Source organism: Lygodium microphyllum, chromosome 24 (genome assembly GCF_053477565.2).
Source record: "Lygodium microphyllum isolate KBCC chromosome 24, Lygodium_microphyllum_v1.1.10, whole genome shotgun sequence".
Lineage (NCBI taxonomy): Eukaryota > Viridiplantae > Streptophyta > Polypodiopsida > Schizaeales > Lygodiaceae > Lygodium > Lygodium microphyllum.
The window spans coordinates 67221410-67239287 of NC_141158.1; positions in this window are offsets into that span (position 1 = coordinate 67221410).

Genomic DNA, 17878 nt, shown 5'->3' on the forward strand with positions numbered 1-17878 from the left:
ATTTCTAGTTCAGCTATCTCGTAAACAATGTAGCTACTTAACTTTTTTTAACATCTCTTATACACAGCCAGATATTGATAAAAGAAGTCTTTATTTGTATTTACATGGGCATAGCCTTATCATTACATTAAGTTTGGGGAGAACAACGTTGTATTGCATTTGTCTACAGGAACTGTGTAATAGTAGGGTTTTGGGTCATGGATCTTTAGGAATCGATAATTCATTGGAAGTTCAGGATACCCTTTCCGTTGGAATCCATACTTCTCATGGCGGCCCAGCACTTTAATTCTTTCGGCTGGGATTACACGGGTTACTTCCTCATCTACATATGAGTTCATTTCAACCCACCGACCTTGAATATGTAAAGTCGAATTTACGTGAGCTTCCACAAAAATGAACAAATTCACGACTTTCAAGTCTTCCAACCACTTGATCCTCTTTAGGTTGGTCTGTAGATAAGCAAACCGGTGGGCGGCTATATAGTAGATTCGTGAAGATCCCGTCCATCTTCGTTCTATGTATAAAGGTGATGGATTATAAATCTACTCCAGGATGTTCATCATCCAATTCTTTGTCTATAAAGGGGAGAATGCATTGCAGTCATAAACATGACCCGAAATACCAAAAACTTGTTCCACGCTTCATAGTTCTGCAATACAGCATTGAAGATGAGAAAATATTTGGACAGCAACAATTTCTTTACTTCATTTTATTGAGATCTCATAAAAACAATTCCGTTGTTGGTCGGCTCTGATACCAACTGTAACGTGTCCCCTGGTATCATCCAGGACACGTCTTATCAGACCATCGGAATAGATGTCTAGAAAACTCCGCCCGGCACTCCCAAGGAATGTTACGGGTTTTGCGATCTAGGTCTTCCCACGTCTGCCACGTAGCGGAAGTATCCTAGCCATTTCCCACTTAGGATCGACCGGAATTAGGGTTTTCTTGTTTGGTCATTAGCTAACAGCAACTAGCGTCAGACCCAAGCGAACTACTTTACGTAGAAATGCCAGGTCCGAAGCGGATTCACGCTGCACTTGGTTCAAGGAGAATGGGAAACGAGAGGGATGCTAAGCTCAACCTCTCTGCCATAAGGCATAGACCCATTCCGTTCCCCTAAAACAGCGTAAATCGGGTAAGACGTAACTTTAGGTCATCGTTCTCGTTATTCGTTTTGATGATGATGATCATTCCGTTGTTCTTCGAGATTTTTGAGAAAAGTTCCCGACTGACCGGGACCACCCAACCGTAGGACGGACCCATGGCCCATCCTCCGCACTTTCCTCGGTTTGTTTTAGTTATGTAATTATCTAACACATTAATTTGACATATAACAATCAGCTTCTTTAATTAACCATGTTAAGCACTGGTTCCTTCACGTAATCTTATCACGTGATATAGAAAAACAATATCAAGCAAGTTCTTTTAACATTTCATCATTTTATCTTTGAAATACAAGGAGTTCCACCCGTAGGTTTGTCCATAATCCGCCCGAAGGCTATCCAGTAATCCTCAGGGATCACTATTCCAAGCTTCCGCCCGTCAACTAGTATGCGGTCCTCGAGATCCAATCCCGAGTCACGTTAGCCTCTTGTGCAGGACCCGGAAGGCGAGGGTTTACGGCTGGAGCCCCCCCTGGCACCCAAGCGTCCTCCCACTCCAAGTAGAGCTCAACGGAGAGACCTCTCGCGGCGGGTTCGGTCCACGTTCCCGGTGCGGTCAACAACCCCCTTGGTAAGGGTTAGGCAGGCAGTCGGGGGTAACTGAAGCTGCCTCTCCCTTCAAGCCTTTAACCTAAAGTATAGGTACTCATTTAATTTGTAATTCATAATTCAAACAGAGCCCTAAAATCTCTAGCAAGCACAAACATTTCCATTAGTCAACCCAGTTGTTTGGCAAACTGCTAAGGAAGTGTTCTTTCCTTTTGAGTGTAACAGCACTCGTTCACAAGGTGTCTTGTAAATTGGCAAGATCTTTTACATTCCGGTGTAGGGCATACCCAACTTGGTTAACCCTAAAGTTCCTTAGATATGCTAGTTTCCGGTTTACAACTTTCCTTATTTAGAAGGATATCCAAAAATACATCTTTTTGCAAGATAACTTGCGTAGGGATCTGCCATCCTTGATGAGGGTTTTTACCCTTTCTCCTTGTGAATCAATCACAAGACTAAATGGTTTCATACCTGTTGCGCAAGTCCTGCGATGGAATAATCTGTTTAGATTCTTAAGCTGACGTATGTCAAGCCTAGGGTTTCTTCTTTTAAGAACCTTAGGGACAAACCCTAGTTCCTTATCTTTACGAATTTATTGTCCCTACAGTAAGGAAAGTAGTCAAGTGCTTAGGGTATGAATGTTTCTATGTTTAGATTGGTTTAGTTATCTTTCGGAAGGTAACATTAATCGTCTTGTCACGGTTTTGCTATCCTTGTGACAATTTACTTCCAGTCAATACAGCTTAATTTTGACTTCCGTTTTCCTTACAGATGAACTCATGCCAAATAACAACATTTGCCTTGCTAAGATGTACAATTAGCAAAGATAACTTCCTAGTAATTTGAGCATCGAAAGAAACCTTTCATGAATTTAACCATTTACAATGATTCGTTGCGAAAGGAATAAGACTAATGGTGCAAGATATAATTTCTACACCTTAGGATTTAACTAAAATATACTACTATAGTAAATAGTTAATCTTGCTCGTAATTTATAATGCTTGATGCAATTTGAAGAAAGCTAAGTTCTATACATTGTCATTCATAAGCTAAACACCTTCGTTACAAATAACTCGAACAAATATATCCTATCCTTAAGAATTTTTCTTTGCATGATCGACTTAAAACCGAATTAAAGCCAAGAAGAAAAACTTGGTTTTGGGGTGAGATATCCACATGGATACCAGGAGATGACCCTCCCGCAGCTACACCTTGGACTTTCTTCGGCGGCATCGTAGTCGAATGTGAGATAGCCTTTTTCTCTTTCTTCTGGAATTCCACCGTCTCTTTGGATCCAAAAAATTATATGGGGGAGTGTGGTTTTGCAACCACGGAACCCTTGTAGGATTTTGACTTGGGGTAGAAGGAATAGAAAGCACTTATTCTCTTTCCTTCCCTTTCTTTTATCTTTTTCCCACTCTTCCTCCTTCACTCCTTCTTTTCACTCCCTCTACTTTCCCTCCCTATCTTTTATCTCACAACTATCTCTCTACAGGATACCATCCGAGGCCATGATGATGGTTTGGATTTTTAGGTTCGGGGGGGGGGGGGGGGGGGGGAAATAATAATGGGGATACGAGGGGGGGATTAAGAAGAAAGCTTAGGGAGTTGTGGGAAAATAAGAGTTATGAGGGGGGTTGAAAAAGGGTTAAAAGGTTATAAGGGGGTGAAAAAGGGCTTAGGGAAATTAAAACCGGGGGGGGGGGAAAGGGGGCTTAGGGGGATTAAAACCCGAGGGGGGGGTAGCAAGGAGAATTTTGATGGGGGAAAAAGGCTTATAGAGCCTTAAAGGGGAAACTCCAAGGGGTAATCTTAAAGACCTATAAGGAATTTTATAGGGGAGGGGGAAAAAGGCTTAAGGATACCATATGAAGACCCTTTTAGGCAATTTGGGGGAAAAAGGGGGCTTATGGAAAGCTCACAGAAAAGGGGGCTTCCCTAAGGTCTTCGGAAGCTTCCCAAGAAGCTTCTTTTGGGGGGGGTGTCGTGGAGAACCCACGTGGCAATATGTGGCGGCCCTATACGTTGGCAACTGACGATGTCTTCTTTGACCCCAGCGGCTTCACGACCCTCTGTATGGCAGAGCTGGAGATGTCTTTCTTTCCCACGCCTGATTGCTTCCTCACAGCGATGATGTTCTCCACTCTCTCTCTCGGCACGATATAGCAGCGGGACGGCCTCTACGACTCTTCTTCCTCTCTTCCTCACGGCTTTAGCCTCGGATCTTTGGCGGCCCCCTCGTTTAAATAATGGAGGGGAGGGGGATCTTCCCTCCCTGCGTGTCGACACGCATGTCCCCCCTCCCTCCATAAGGCTCCAACAAGGAGCTTAATGGCTCCTACTATTTCCCTCCCCCTCCAGCTCGTCAGTCGGGTGGAGGGATAGGGGGAAATTTTTAAAAAAATTCCATTTATCCTATTTGTTTCTTACGCGGAATATTACACTTCTTCCACTGAAGAGTTGGAATTTCTCATAATCAAAGCCACTTTCCACAAGAAGTTCCTCCCACAATGGCAGAAACATATCACCATCATGATGCATGCTCTATGTGGTAGACTGTTTCCTCTTCATGTTGAAGCAGCAGAAACTTGCATCTTGGTGGCAAACTATTTGGGAACAAACTGAAGAGCAGAAACAGAGAGAATGACCATCCATGGAAGATTTGGCATTCATTGAGAAGTTTCCAGACAACATCAAGTAGGAGATTGATAAGAAGCTTCAGGAGTCTTGGTCTGTAGAGGTTCATGAAAACAAGAAGTAGAAGAGTTGGAATTTGTTTGTGGATCCTCAACAACAAGATACATGGGATGCTTGGTGTACTGACAATCTTCTATTTGTCCAATTAGCAACCCACTGGAAGTTGGTAGACAGAGTGTTTTTCACAACATACACTGTTGAAACCCTCTGAAGCTGGCATTATTATAATGATGCAACAACGATCCTAAGATGAATGAGTTTTGATACTTTCAGAACAGAATATCTTCCCCTTTGTAGTGGTTTGAAAGTTGAATTCAGAGATGTTGAAAAGAAAGAAGTAGAGGAGATGTTGGCTAGAGAATCTATCAAAGACTAAAGCCCTCTCTGATACTATCCTACTGAGTCCAGAACAACTGGTTGGAGCCAACCCCTTGATGAATGACGCAATAAAGAGACAAGCGTTGGAACGAGTCCAGAGGTACGTGAGAAGAGAGAAGGCAAAAATCAAAGCTGAGAACGAGCTCGCAGCAGAAGCCTCCTTTGACGCCCTAAAAGCACTCTTTACAGAACTCCCCATGGCGACTCAAGGTCCCCTTCCTAGTCAGATTCATCCTGGAAATATTGATGACAGGCCAGCAAATGTAGTCCCATTGCCAGTTTTTAAGGGAGAGTACAATGAAGACCCTGATCTTCATGTAGCAGAGTTTATGGTAGCATGTGTGGCTAACAATGCCAGAACCCCTCAGCATTGGTTAGAAATCTTCCCCACCACTTTCAAGGGCACGGTGTTTCAGTGGTATGAGAGACAAGCAATAGGAACTTTTGGCACATGGGACAACTTGAAGTTGGCCTTCCTCACTAAATTCAGGCGAGAAGGTTTTGAAGAGCGGATGCGAGAGGAGTTCATGAACCTAAGTCAATCCTCTAGAGAAAGAGTAGAAGCTTATGTCTCGCCAATGGAATCCATCCTGAAGAGATAGAATAACCACCATTTGGACGAAGGAATCCAAAAAGGAGTGTTTCTCAAGGGCGTACAACCAGAAGTTTGCAAGTTCGTGGAATTGAGAAGACCAGTCAATCTGCAAGCTGCAGTGGAAGGTGCAAGATTTTATGACGAAGTTGAAGCAAGGCTATCAATGACTCCAGGAAGAGGATTCTTACCCCCTCATATGCCTCGAATGGTATACCCACCAAATGCAGTCCCAGGGACAGTTCCCTACCCCTATCCTCAGATGCAAACAATGCCGCAGTATAGTGCACCTAATCTAGTGTGGTCACCGCAGATGACAGTGCCTCAAATGATGGTTCAACCACAGCAACAGTGGCCTCAAACAATTCCTCCAATGGCGAATCAACAACAGTGGAATCCTACCAATTGGAATCAACAACCCCAAGTCTCAACAGGAGCTCTGAATCAAAGCCAGAGCAGAGGACCTTCTGGATCTACCCAACCAATGTATGTAGTAACTACAGAAGCTTCCCAAAACCCTACCACAAGCACTTCAGGAAGTGAAAATCTGAAGGACTACTTATCTAACTCAATTGCAAGTATCAAGAAAGAGCTTCTCGATGTGATTACAGAGCAGCTACAGACGTTGAAGGTGAATACTGCCAATATATCCACTCTTGTGGGAGCTTGAAGAGATGTGATGCGCTCCAATACATGGTGCAGAAAGTGTCATCAAGCGGGACATTTAGCCACTGAATGTACCCGAAAACCAACCATTCCTGGAGCCTTCTATTCCTACTGTTTGCGGAAGAACCATACAAAGGATATTTGCTCTCTGAAATAGATGCATGAACGAAGACAAAAGGATGAAAATGCAAGATTTAACTTGCTAGAATCCAAAATGACAACACAGGATATTGGACCAAAGCGTAGGGAGTTTAGTCCTAATTTCGGTCCAAGGAGGTTTCCCTCTCAAAGTTACAGAGGCCGACCATCTGGCGGTGGTTAGAGATCAGAGGTGGAATGTTATAGGTGTGGAGAAAAGGGACATATTTTCCCAAATTGTCCAAACCCTAGACGATCTATGGATTACAAGCCCTTATGCAGCGAATGCAAAGGAGAAGGCCACACTGCAAAGGACTAGAAAGGCCACATTGCAAAGGACTGCAAAGGAGAATGCCATTGATAGCCAACAGAAGGTACAAGAGCCTACTTCCAATTTGGTAGAGTTGGAAGTTGCTGCTGTTACGCGCACTAGGAAGAAGGAACCAATGGTACATAATGAAAATATTTCTCTTGTCAAGACTGTGAAGTTCAACCTACCTACAGAGGGACAGAGCAGTATAGAACAGAACAGTGTAGTACAGAGCACTACAGTGCCACAGAGAGCTACAGAGACAATCCCAGAAATAGGACCAGAGGCCCAAGAGATAGATGATACAGAAGCACTTTCAGAGACAGAAGAAGTGCCGATGCAGCAATTGTTAGAAGAAAAAGGAAAGATGAAAATGGGTGTAGCCCCATTCCCCAGCCGGCTGGAGAAGCCTGTGGATCCTATTAAAGATTATGACTTGGACAAAGACCTAGACACTTTTAAACCAAACTTAACATTCTGGCAGTTGGTGCTGATGTTGTCTCCCAGCTATCAAAAGAGATTCAAAAGCATCTTGACACGAAGGCATGGACTAAGGATCGCTCCTTCAATAGCAACCAAGACCAATAAGGCCCCAAAGCCTGTAAAGGAAGTGGATGTGGCTAATGCCTTCCTAGATCCTGGAACCCTAGAGATTAGTGTATGGATAGAAGAATGCTTCATTTCAGATGCATTGATTGATGGAGGCTCATCAGTAAACATAATGACGGATGTCACAATGAAGGACTTAGGGTTGCAAGGAATTCAACCTACATAGTGGCTTATCAGATTGGCAGACCAAAGCAGAGTCAAACTGTTGGGCATCCTCCCATATGTAAAAACAACCCTTGCAAGAAGAGATTATTGGTTGACATATTTGGTAGTCAAACCAAATTCTTATGGGACTTCATACCTTCTGCTGTTGGAAAGACCTTGGCTTTTTGAAGCAAGAGCCAGGACGGACTGGTTCAAAGGAACCCTAACCCTAGGCAGAGGACCCAATAAAGCGGTGTTAAAGTTGTATGGATCGAAAAAAGGAAATGGATCTACATCCATTGAATTCATAATTGACTCCTCTAATGAGGTAACAGATGGTACATCAGGAGATGAAAAGGCTATTAAGCAAATCTTTCCTAAGAAAACAGAGGCACAGTCCCTAACAGTGGGCACTGTAAGCCGACTACCAGGGGATGTAAAATCCTTGTCTATGGGAGCCTCCTGCCTCAACTAGAATTAACTTCTGAAATCACCTCTGACAGTGAAATAAAAGCATGGATGTACTGTTCTCCCTGTTACATGACAATCACAGAGACAATACAGAGACAGTACAGTTACAGAGCAGAGATAGTACAGAGGCAGAACACATATAGAGCATCTACAGAGCAGAGACAGAGCAGATACAGAGACAGTCACAGAGACAGTAACAGAGCCAGATTCAGAGCCAAAGACAGAAGCAGAGTCAGAACTGGTGATAGAAGCAGAAGCGCATGCAGAGGCAGAAGATCTGTTCTTCTCCTACAGAGCCTCTACAGAAGCAGAGACAGGGCCTTCAAAGAAAGAGGATGAAAATGATAAGGAAGAAAATGAAGTAGGTTATGAAAGTGCAAATGATGAATTCCCTCTGATAGAGGATGACCTTGTTGATAACCCTACAGAGACCTCAGAGGCCGAATATCTCAAGGTACTGGATGGAATGACCATGGTTCCGTTTGGATTGGTCAATGGACCACAAAGTATGTAGAATCTGTATAAGCAATGGATTAAAAGCATAAAAATTAAGTTCACCAGTGGCTCCTATCGCCTTGATTGTTCAGTCAAAAGAAAAGATGATGATGATGCCCCATGCCAACAGAAGCCCAATCCCTCAAAGCCACGGCCTCTAGCAGGTCCGTGCTATGTGCCATTTCTGGGCGCATCCTCCGAAGATGAATCCCTAAGTCTAGAAGAAATTACCACTCACACCGAAACAAACAAAGCTTTGATACCCTTCCAGCAACCTAAACAGAGAAATGAGTCATCTGTTCAGAAGGAGGATATTGGTTCTAGTGGGATATCAGACGAGGATACGACTCTCTTGAAAGAGTCAGACCTTTACCCAGAAGAAATTCGTGGAACATTTATCTGCGAAGTGGAAGATGAAAGACAAGTAACGTTCCTAGATCCTGAGGGTACTGAACGTCACTTGAAAGTGGGTCTCAATCTTCTAGAAGAGGAATTAGTGGTCCTTCGAGACCTACTCAAAGAGAACTTAGATGTGTTTGCTTGGTCGTATAAAGACCTAAAGGGGATTGATCCTACAGCATGCCAACATCACATTGACCTAGAGCCTGATGCCAAACCTGTAAGGCAAAGACAAAGGTGTATGAATCCTAATTACTCTTCTCTGGTGAAGGCTGAATTATTGAAACTTCTTGAAGCAGAGTTCATCTATCCCGTGGCTAACAGTGAATGGGTTTCGCCCATTGTGGTAGTACCCAAGAAGAACGGGAAACTCCGAATATGTGTTGACTTTTGGAAGCTCAATTCCATGACGAAGAAGGATCATTTTCCTATCCCTTTTACAGAGCAACTGTTGGACACAGTGGCAGGTTATGAGTTGTATTCCCTCTTGGATGGATTCAATGGATATAACCAAGTCCAAATAGCAGAAGAGGACCAATCTAAAACAACCTTCACCAAAGAATGGGGGACCTATGCCTACAGAGTGATGCCATCCGGACTCTATAATGCTCCTGCCACCTTCCAATGAGTAATGATGGCTGCCTTCTAGAATCATCTGCATGATTTCATTGAGGTGTATCTTGATGACTTCTGTGTCTATAGTTTGATTCGTAAGTAGCAGGGACACCTAGAGCAATGTTTTGATAGATGCCGAGAGTATGGAATTTCTCTCAACCCCGAAAAATGTTTCTTTGGCATCTCCTCAGGAGTGCTTTTGGGCCATACTGTCTCTGCACAAGGGATTGCAACAGACCCAGCAAAGATTGAAAAGATTGCCGCCTTAGTAGCACCAACAAACCTCAAGCAATTGAGAGGACTTCTTGGCCATGTGGGCTACTAAAGAAGGTTTATTACACATTTTACAACCAAGGCAGCCCCTCTACACAAGCTCCTAAGGAAAGAGGTGGATTTCCTTTGGACTAATGACTCTGAAGCGGCCTTTAATATCCTAAAACAATGCCTGGTCCAAGCACCTATTTTACAGCCTCCTGACTGGACGAAGGAGTTCCATGTGCACATAGATGCATCAGTTGAAGGGCTAGGTGCTGTCCTATGTCAAAAGGGCCCCTCTAAATTAGATCAATCGATATATTATGCAAGCCGAAAGGTCACTAATAGGGAATGGAACTACACAATGACAGAGCTTGAGTGCTTGGCAATGATGTTTGCACTGGAGAAGTTTCAACACTATCTATTGTCCACACATTTCAAGTTCTATGTGGATCATGAAGCCCTGTCCTTCTTGATGAACAAAGCAGATGTTAAAGGACGACTGATGAGATAGTTGCTCCTATTCCAAGAGTTCAACTTTGAAGTAGTCAATAAGCCTGGCCGCTCCCATGTCCTAGCCGATCGATCATCTATCACGGATCCCTCAAAAAGAAGAAGAGGAACAGGATGATCCAGACCTTCCTGATGCTTCCTTGTTTCTAGTTGAAACAGTTACTCCCCAATATGCAGACATAGCAACCTCTTGGCAACTCAATAGTATCCTCTAGGCATCTCAAGTCGTGAGAGGAAGAAGCTTCTCTTAGGATCAACCCCCTACACTTTGCTAGGCAGTGCGCTGTACAAGAAAGGCAAAGATGAAGTGCTGCGAAGATGTGCCGGGCATCTCAAGTTGTGAGAGGAAGAAGCTTCTCTTAGGATCAACCCCCTACACTTTGCTAGGTGGTGCACTGTATAAGAAAGGCAAAGATGAAGTGCTGCAAAGATGTGTTGCAGGGGATGAAATCGGCATAGTATTGAAAGCATGCCATGATGAACCATGTGGTGGACACTTCGCAGGAGAAGCAATAGCCAGGAAGGCTCTGTTAGCAGGATACTGGTGGTCGACCCTCCACAAGGATGCATATGATTACTATAAAAGATGTGATGCTTGTCAGCAAATGGGGAAACCCACCAAAACAAGTGCCATGCCACTGCAACCCATTCTCCTCCTAAAGACATTTGAGAAGTGGGGGATTGATTTCATGGGTCCCATTGATCCACCTACCACATGGAAGCAGAACAGATACATCCTAGTATGTATGGATTATGTCACAAAGTGGTGTGAAGCTAAAGCCCTAAAGTGGGACGATAGTAATAGTGTCGCACTCTTCATGTACGAGAATATTATCACCAGTTTTGGTAGTCCCCTTGAGCTAGTAAGTGACAGAGGTACTCATTTCTTAACAAAATCATGGAGGAGTTGACGGAACTGTATAAGATCCGCCATCGTAAGTCCACTCCCTATCACCGCAGAGCAAATGGCCAAGTTAAAGTCACCAATCGCATCCTTTGCTCGATTCTGACAAGAACCATTGCCGCACATCATCGCGACTGGGACGATTGACTTACAAAGGCCCTCTGGGCGTACAAAACCTCCCATAAGGCAACTACAGCACAGTCCGCTTTCCAGTTAGTGCATGGTACATAAGCCATCTTCCTTGTTGAGCTAGAATTGCCCTCTTTGTGAGTGGCAGTTAAAGAACGCTTGGGAGATAGTGAGTCACTGCAACGTCGTCTCCTACACTTGGAATGCTTGGATGAGATCCGGCAGATGACCCTACAGTGCATGGAAACCACTCAAGCACGACGCAAGGCCTATCATGACAGTTTCATCAAGCACAAGGAGTTCAAAGAAGGTGATCTTGTTCTAGCCTATGATTCGAGATTTGGCAAGTTTCCTGGCAAGCACCAACAATAGTGGATGGACACATACAAGGTATTGGCCGTCAATCCTAATGGCTCTGTTCAGGTGCAGACCGGTGATGTCTCTGATGATCCTTTCCTGATGATCAATGGCTATCGCCTGAAAAAGTACTTCCCTCCCTAGGGATCTTGGCAATCACAATCGACCTACCCTTTCCCTTTTGGGCGTCGCACTGTCCTTCTTGTCATGCTTCTCATAGCCCTTATGATTCTCCTCATGAGGCAGTCTCCTTCTGCTACCCCCTCACAGAAACATCTCAACCCGACATTGTTCTCTTCTTATCTGATCCAATAACGGTGGTGAGGTTGGTCCTGACATATGGTATTTCTACCATTCTCTTTCTTAATGAAAAAATAATAACAAAAGAAGAAAAAAAAAAGGAAAAGAGAAAGAAAGAAATAAGAGAAAAAAAAACAACAAAACTGTTATGGGAGAATAGGAAGAAATTCCCTGTCATAACAGGCCTCATTCCAAGAAAAGGTGGAAACACCCTTTGGCGGGAAGCTGACTGTGGAAAAGGTGGTAAGACCCCATAGTTCATGAAAGCTGACTCACCAGTAGAATCTTTCTGGCAAGTAATTTGAAGCCACCTCCCTTGGTGCGCCGTCTCTACAATATCAATCCGTCTGCCCTTCTTAATAGACGACTCTTCTTACAAGTCATTGTAGTATGAGATTTGAGGGCTTCCTCCCTGGGTACGTCTCGTCCTTGAGATCCTGATGACACCAACAGTCGACATGATCTTCATTACCAACCCCTTGAGTGACGTGAACTTTTATCCTAACAAGATGGGGATGTGAGTAAGGGCTACCCTCTGTATCTATCAGAGAGTGAGACAGAGGGTGGAGTGAGTGACCAGTCTTTCCCTTCAAATCAAATGAGAGGTGAGATGTGTGAATGGAGTGTTGCACGCATGGGATGGGCCTCTCTATGCACAAAGCAGGATTTGTTTCTGTGCATTGCACCATAAGGCTCCTTGGCCTTCCTTCTTGCATTGTATGCCGGCACAGAGCGGGATGCACAGTTGCACCATCAAATGCGCACAAGGCATACAACCTCTACCCAAGTGACCATGAGGATTACATCAATGGGTTTCAGGAACAGGCTGCTCTTTGTATCTTTCAACCGAGCGTGAGATAGAGGGTGGACTGAGTGTCACTGGACTTTCTTTAATCAATTACCGAGAGGTGAGGATTGAGTGATATTACGACCTTTGGAGCAGGTATGTTTCCAATTCCCTATGCACCCACGGGCTGGGTTTCTGCCATTAGCACATGACACATCACTTTGTTCTGTACAACTGCACTACAAGGCTCCCTTGCCTTTTTCCTTACAATTATGCTAGATGTATTGGACGCACTAATGCACCATCAATTGTGCACCCTAGCATACTCCCTCTGCACTATTCCTTTGTCGATTCCTAAACCGGGTGTGAGCTATGGGTTTTCATCCTGATTTCCTCGAGTGATATTAGTCATGGGGCGAGTGACTGTTCTTTCAATTCATTTGAGTGATCATGAGCTGAGTGCAATATCCCTCGTCAGCGACGAACTTTCGGTGATTCCTTCATCCAGCTACCTCCCTTGGTGCTTGCCGCATGATCCCTGCACGAAGGCCGAAGAATGTGTGCTGTGCAAACAATTTGTTACCTCCTACGGCCGACAACGCCTCTAGATGCAACCTCGATAGTTGACATTCCTTCTTGGCAATATGGGCCAAGTTTTTCTAACCCTACAACTTCTGTTTCTCAGTGATGGTCATGCCTTAAGTGTGGGGACGTTTGTGGTTGGTCTGATGTGAGGTACCATGTCCTTGAAGTTTGGTTTATCCTTCTTATTAAGGTCTTAAGTGTGGGGACGCATCCCTACGCGTCTATGATGTATACCCCCATGTATACACCCTGTTCTAATCATGCATCTATTCCGCAATTTCATGTTACTCTGATGGGGTCCCTTTTCCACCCTTCCATTCTATTTTACCCTGTCCTCGGGGTTGTTCCTTGACTGTTTGCCCTTATTCTTGGTTTTGCGTTTCTTTCATACGAACGGATCTTACATTCATCGGAAGCTCAGTCCAACCTTACAGCCCTATTTGTCCCTTTGAACTGCCTATTTTTCCTTTTTAACGACCCCTGTTCCGACAAACAATTTTTAAGTTATTAATTTTTTAAGCAATTCTTGTAAATTGGACAGTTTTCCACGTGAACGCGTCTTGATTGCTTCGGAACCCTGATCTGATAAGTCAGGCCTATCCTACTCTTTTTCCTTGACATTTTTTCTTTTTACTCCATCTCCTTTTGATGCACGGTTCATTCATTATTAATTTTTGCAAGTTTTCAGAGTTTTTTCGTGCCTATTTTCACATTTTTCCATGTGAACTTGCCCTATTTTCACCGTAATTCAAGTTTGATTTGACAGTCGTGTCCTGCCAACCTTTCCTCCACTTTTTTCCTTTTTCCTCCCTCCTCTTCCAACTGTCAGATTTTTAGTTATTAATTTTTTCGAGATTTTTTAATGTATTTTTCGTGTTTTTCTTCATGTGAACCCTTCCTAATTTCCCCCAAATGGAGCTTTGTTGTGCCAGTCCTATGAATTCCTTTTTCCCGGACATTTTTCCTTTTTACCGCTTGCTATTCCGACGCACGGTTTTTCCAGTATTAATTTTTGAGCCCATTTCTAGGGTTTTTTCCATGTGAACACATCCTATCTTGATCGGAACTGTGTTTTGACATGATAGGGTTGTTGCACACCTTGTTCTGCGCACTTTTCCTTCTTTCCATACTTCGTTCCGATGCGCAGATTTTCCGATATTGATGCTCGTATGTGTTTTCAGGTTTTTTTTTGCGTTTTTCCCATGTGAACACCCTGATTTTGCCCCGAAACCCGTGTTGCATGTTTCCAACATTTTTCCCTCGTCTCTCGGCCCATTTGTCCTTTTTGCGGATTTTTGATCCGACAAACGGTTTGGTTTTTATTAATTTTTCTTTATTTTTCCCGTTAACCGTGTTTCTCGCTTCGCGCTTAAACACGCATGTTTTTGGTTTTACGCACCCCGGGATGCCCTGGGGCACCCGTGGCTCACGTGTCCCTGTCCCTATCCGTTTGAATCCGTCATTGCAAAATTTTTTACCCCTGCCCGCGCATGCGCATGGGCCGGGGATGTGTTCTTTTCTTTTTTTTTCATTATTTAATATCACAAGGAAAAAAATTTCAAAAAAAAACACTATACACAAAATTTCAAACAAAAAAAACCAAAAAGCTAAATAAATAAATAAATAAATAATCTAACATTTAAAAAAAACAAAAAAACAACAAATTTTTTTTTTTAAAGAAGGCAGAGAGAAAAAACAAGAACCATAAATACACACCTCCACATTCCAAGGCAAACCAAATATATATATATATATATATAAAGGGAAAACAATTTAAAACAAAAATTAAAAAAACACACATGCTGTCAAAGAAAAGAGAAAAAAAAGGAAAAAAAAACACGAACCTACGTACATGTATCGATTCACGCTCCTCTCCCCTTCCTCCTCTCCTACTTCTTCTTCTTCTTCTTCTCTCTCCTTCCCTCCACTTCTTCTCTCTCCTTCCCTCCAGTTCTTCTCTCTCCCTCCCTCCACCCCTCCTTCTTCCTCCTCTCCTGTGTGGCGTCTCGGTGGCGGCCCCTCCTCCTGACCTGCGGCCTGCCCCTCCACCCCCATCCTCTTGGCAACCTGTTCATGGCGACGCGCCGCCCTCGCCCTCCATGCTCGCCTCGCCCTTCTCTTATGAAATGTGCAAATTATGCCACTTACACATGAAATTCAACTCAGATTCTTATTGGAGTTTAGAGAGTTCCTAGAGTGGCATGGGAATTTTACTTTGTTGATAAGATGTGATTAAACATTGGCTTTTGGCCTTCTTCGTGAAATTTCATCGTGGAGCATCTCATTTGCAATATCAAAAGTTTTAATGAAGATGAATTCGTAGTCCTCTCCCAAGAACACGTTAAGGAATGTACCTTGGTTTTGCGCATATGCCAGCTAGAAAGAAGGCCTAAAGTTGTTCAAGCAGCTATTGAGACGCTAAAAATAGTGAGACTAAAGAATAAAAGAAGATTTGATAAGCATCATCGACTCTGGCCAAGAGCTATTCAAGAAAATGACTGGGTGCTTGTCTATGACAACACCCTAGACAATCAATACAGTGCTTCTAGGAAGACGGTAAAGCATTGGTTTGGCCCATATCTGGTAAAGGTCATTCATGATAATGTCGCATATTCATTGGTTGAATTGGAGGGGACAAGCATGAAGATAGCCATAGCTACAAAAATAATCAATCTCTTCAAATGAAGAGAAAATTTAACATATGAAGAGAAAATTTAATCAAGCTCTTCAAATGAAGACACAGAGAAAGAAGATGACTTCAAGGACAAAGAAGAGGACATGATAAAAGATGAAAACAACATAAAGTGGCACATGCCAAAGGATGTGCAGGTTAGGAGGGCGTGAATGCCATAATATTATTTGCCCATGATTTTTACATAAAAATTTTAACCTCTACATATATTACTTAGTCACTTGTAATTTAGACAAACTATAAGAGACTTGCCTAGTGCGATAAAACATTAAGCCTAATTGCACAAGAAAATGGCATGGTGAAGCAAAGATGGGGGCCCTCTGCATTAAAATACAACAAATTTATCATGGGTCCTTGACAATATGAATAAATTATGTGGTTACCTACTTTTAACTCTCTTTGCAACACTTATATGAAATTACTACAAGTTCTATAAGTCATGGAACATTTAACAAGATATAACATGGAAATGAGTACTTGATTTGGTAGGATCCCTTGGATTGCATTTTCCAGGAGCTAATGACATGGGTGTGCACTTATGATCTTTAAATTTTTTAAGTAGATTCACAAGCCAAGTCACAAGGGAGGCGAAGTTACCTAGGTTAACCAAGCATAAGACATTGTATATGACTTGTAGCATTGCCTATGTGACTGAAATAGTCAAGAGAGAGATCAAAGGGGTAGCGTGTGTTGAGATATCGAGCTCCACTTGTGATATGCCAGGGTGACCGTTGTGCATTTATGTCATTGACTTGTCAGTTTGCAGATACAGTTGGTACACCGCCCATAAATAATAGCTAGATGACAGCTATCCTTATCTACTCTAGTTCGTGGCTCAGTTAGTATGCCACCTTAGTTAGTTGAGTTTGGTTTGAGACCCATATATAGGGTTCTTCTATTTCTTTGTATGAGAGTTCTTTTGGCTTACACAACTAAGAAGAGGAAAACTGTTTTCAGCCTCCATCTTTGTGTGTATTCCCCCATTGTGCAAGCAAGAAAGCTACAAGTGAGACTCCTTCCTTCTCTCCCACAATCTTGACATGGTATCAAAGCCTTGTTCGTGGTAAGGAGCTCAAGAAAGAAAACCAAGTTCGCAGTGTTCTGGTTGAGACGCCCTTCGCGGTGAAGCAAGAGGGCAGTATATGCTGGAGAAGAGGGATTTAGCCCTTAGTGACCCTGTTTTTTTGATTTGAGGCCATTTCGGGGCCTGTTTTGGAGGCAGAAGTTTTCTGCACGCACTTAAGAAAATGCCCTATTTTATGCTGTGCGACCACTGTTCTACAGGTCGGTGAAAAGTTACTGTAGAAATTGCATCGTATACCTGTGCGTAGAGACATTGGGAGTTACAGAATCATCCTTGTTGCCTGTTGATGCAAAATCGTCACTAGGAAGTGACTGTGTGGTCAAATACCACTTTCGTCAGTTTTGCAGATTAGCCCTTGTGAGGCTGAAGTTGTGTTCTTTGCAGTGACAGAATTTTTTGCAGTGTTCTTTAATGGCATCTGATTCTCTTTCACAGATTGTCACTGAAAAGCTTGACAAGAACAACTTCCAAGCATGGAAGTTTAGAATGACGAATTTCCTTATGGGAAAAGGATATTGGGAATTTGTTGCAAGAAATGAAGAAGCACTAGTTCTTCCTGATGTTCCCAATCAACAGCAAATGCAGGCATTCAAAGCATGGCATGAGAGAGCCAGGAAAGTTATATACTGGTTGTCTATCAGTATTTCAGACTCTATGATTGTGCATATTCAGGATGCAAGTACGCCAAAGGAGGCATGGGATACTTTGTCAAAAATGTATAGCACATATACGCAAGCCAGGAAAATGCAGCTCAAGCAAGAGTTGCATAATGTGCAAAGAGAAAATATGAGCATCAATGACTACCACATGAAGGTGAAGAAGATTGCAGATGCACTTGCTTCCATTGGGTCACCAGTGAAAGATGATGATTTAGTTTCTGTGACCTTGAATGGTCTAGGAAAGGATTATGCACAGTTTCGAACATCCATTTCCGTCCGTGAAAGATTTTCTGATTTTGAGGAGTTGATTACTCTTCTAATTTTTGAGGAGCAGAGAAATGGTGGTGCATCTTCTTCAGGAGGAACTTCAAAAGAAGCTGTCTT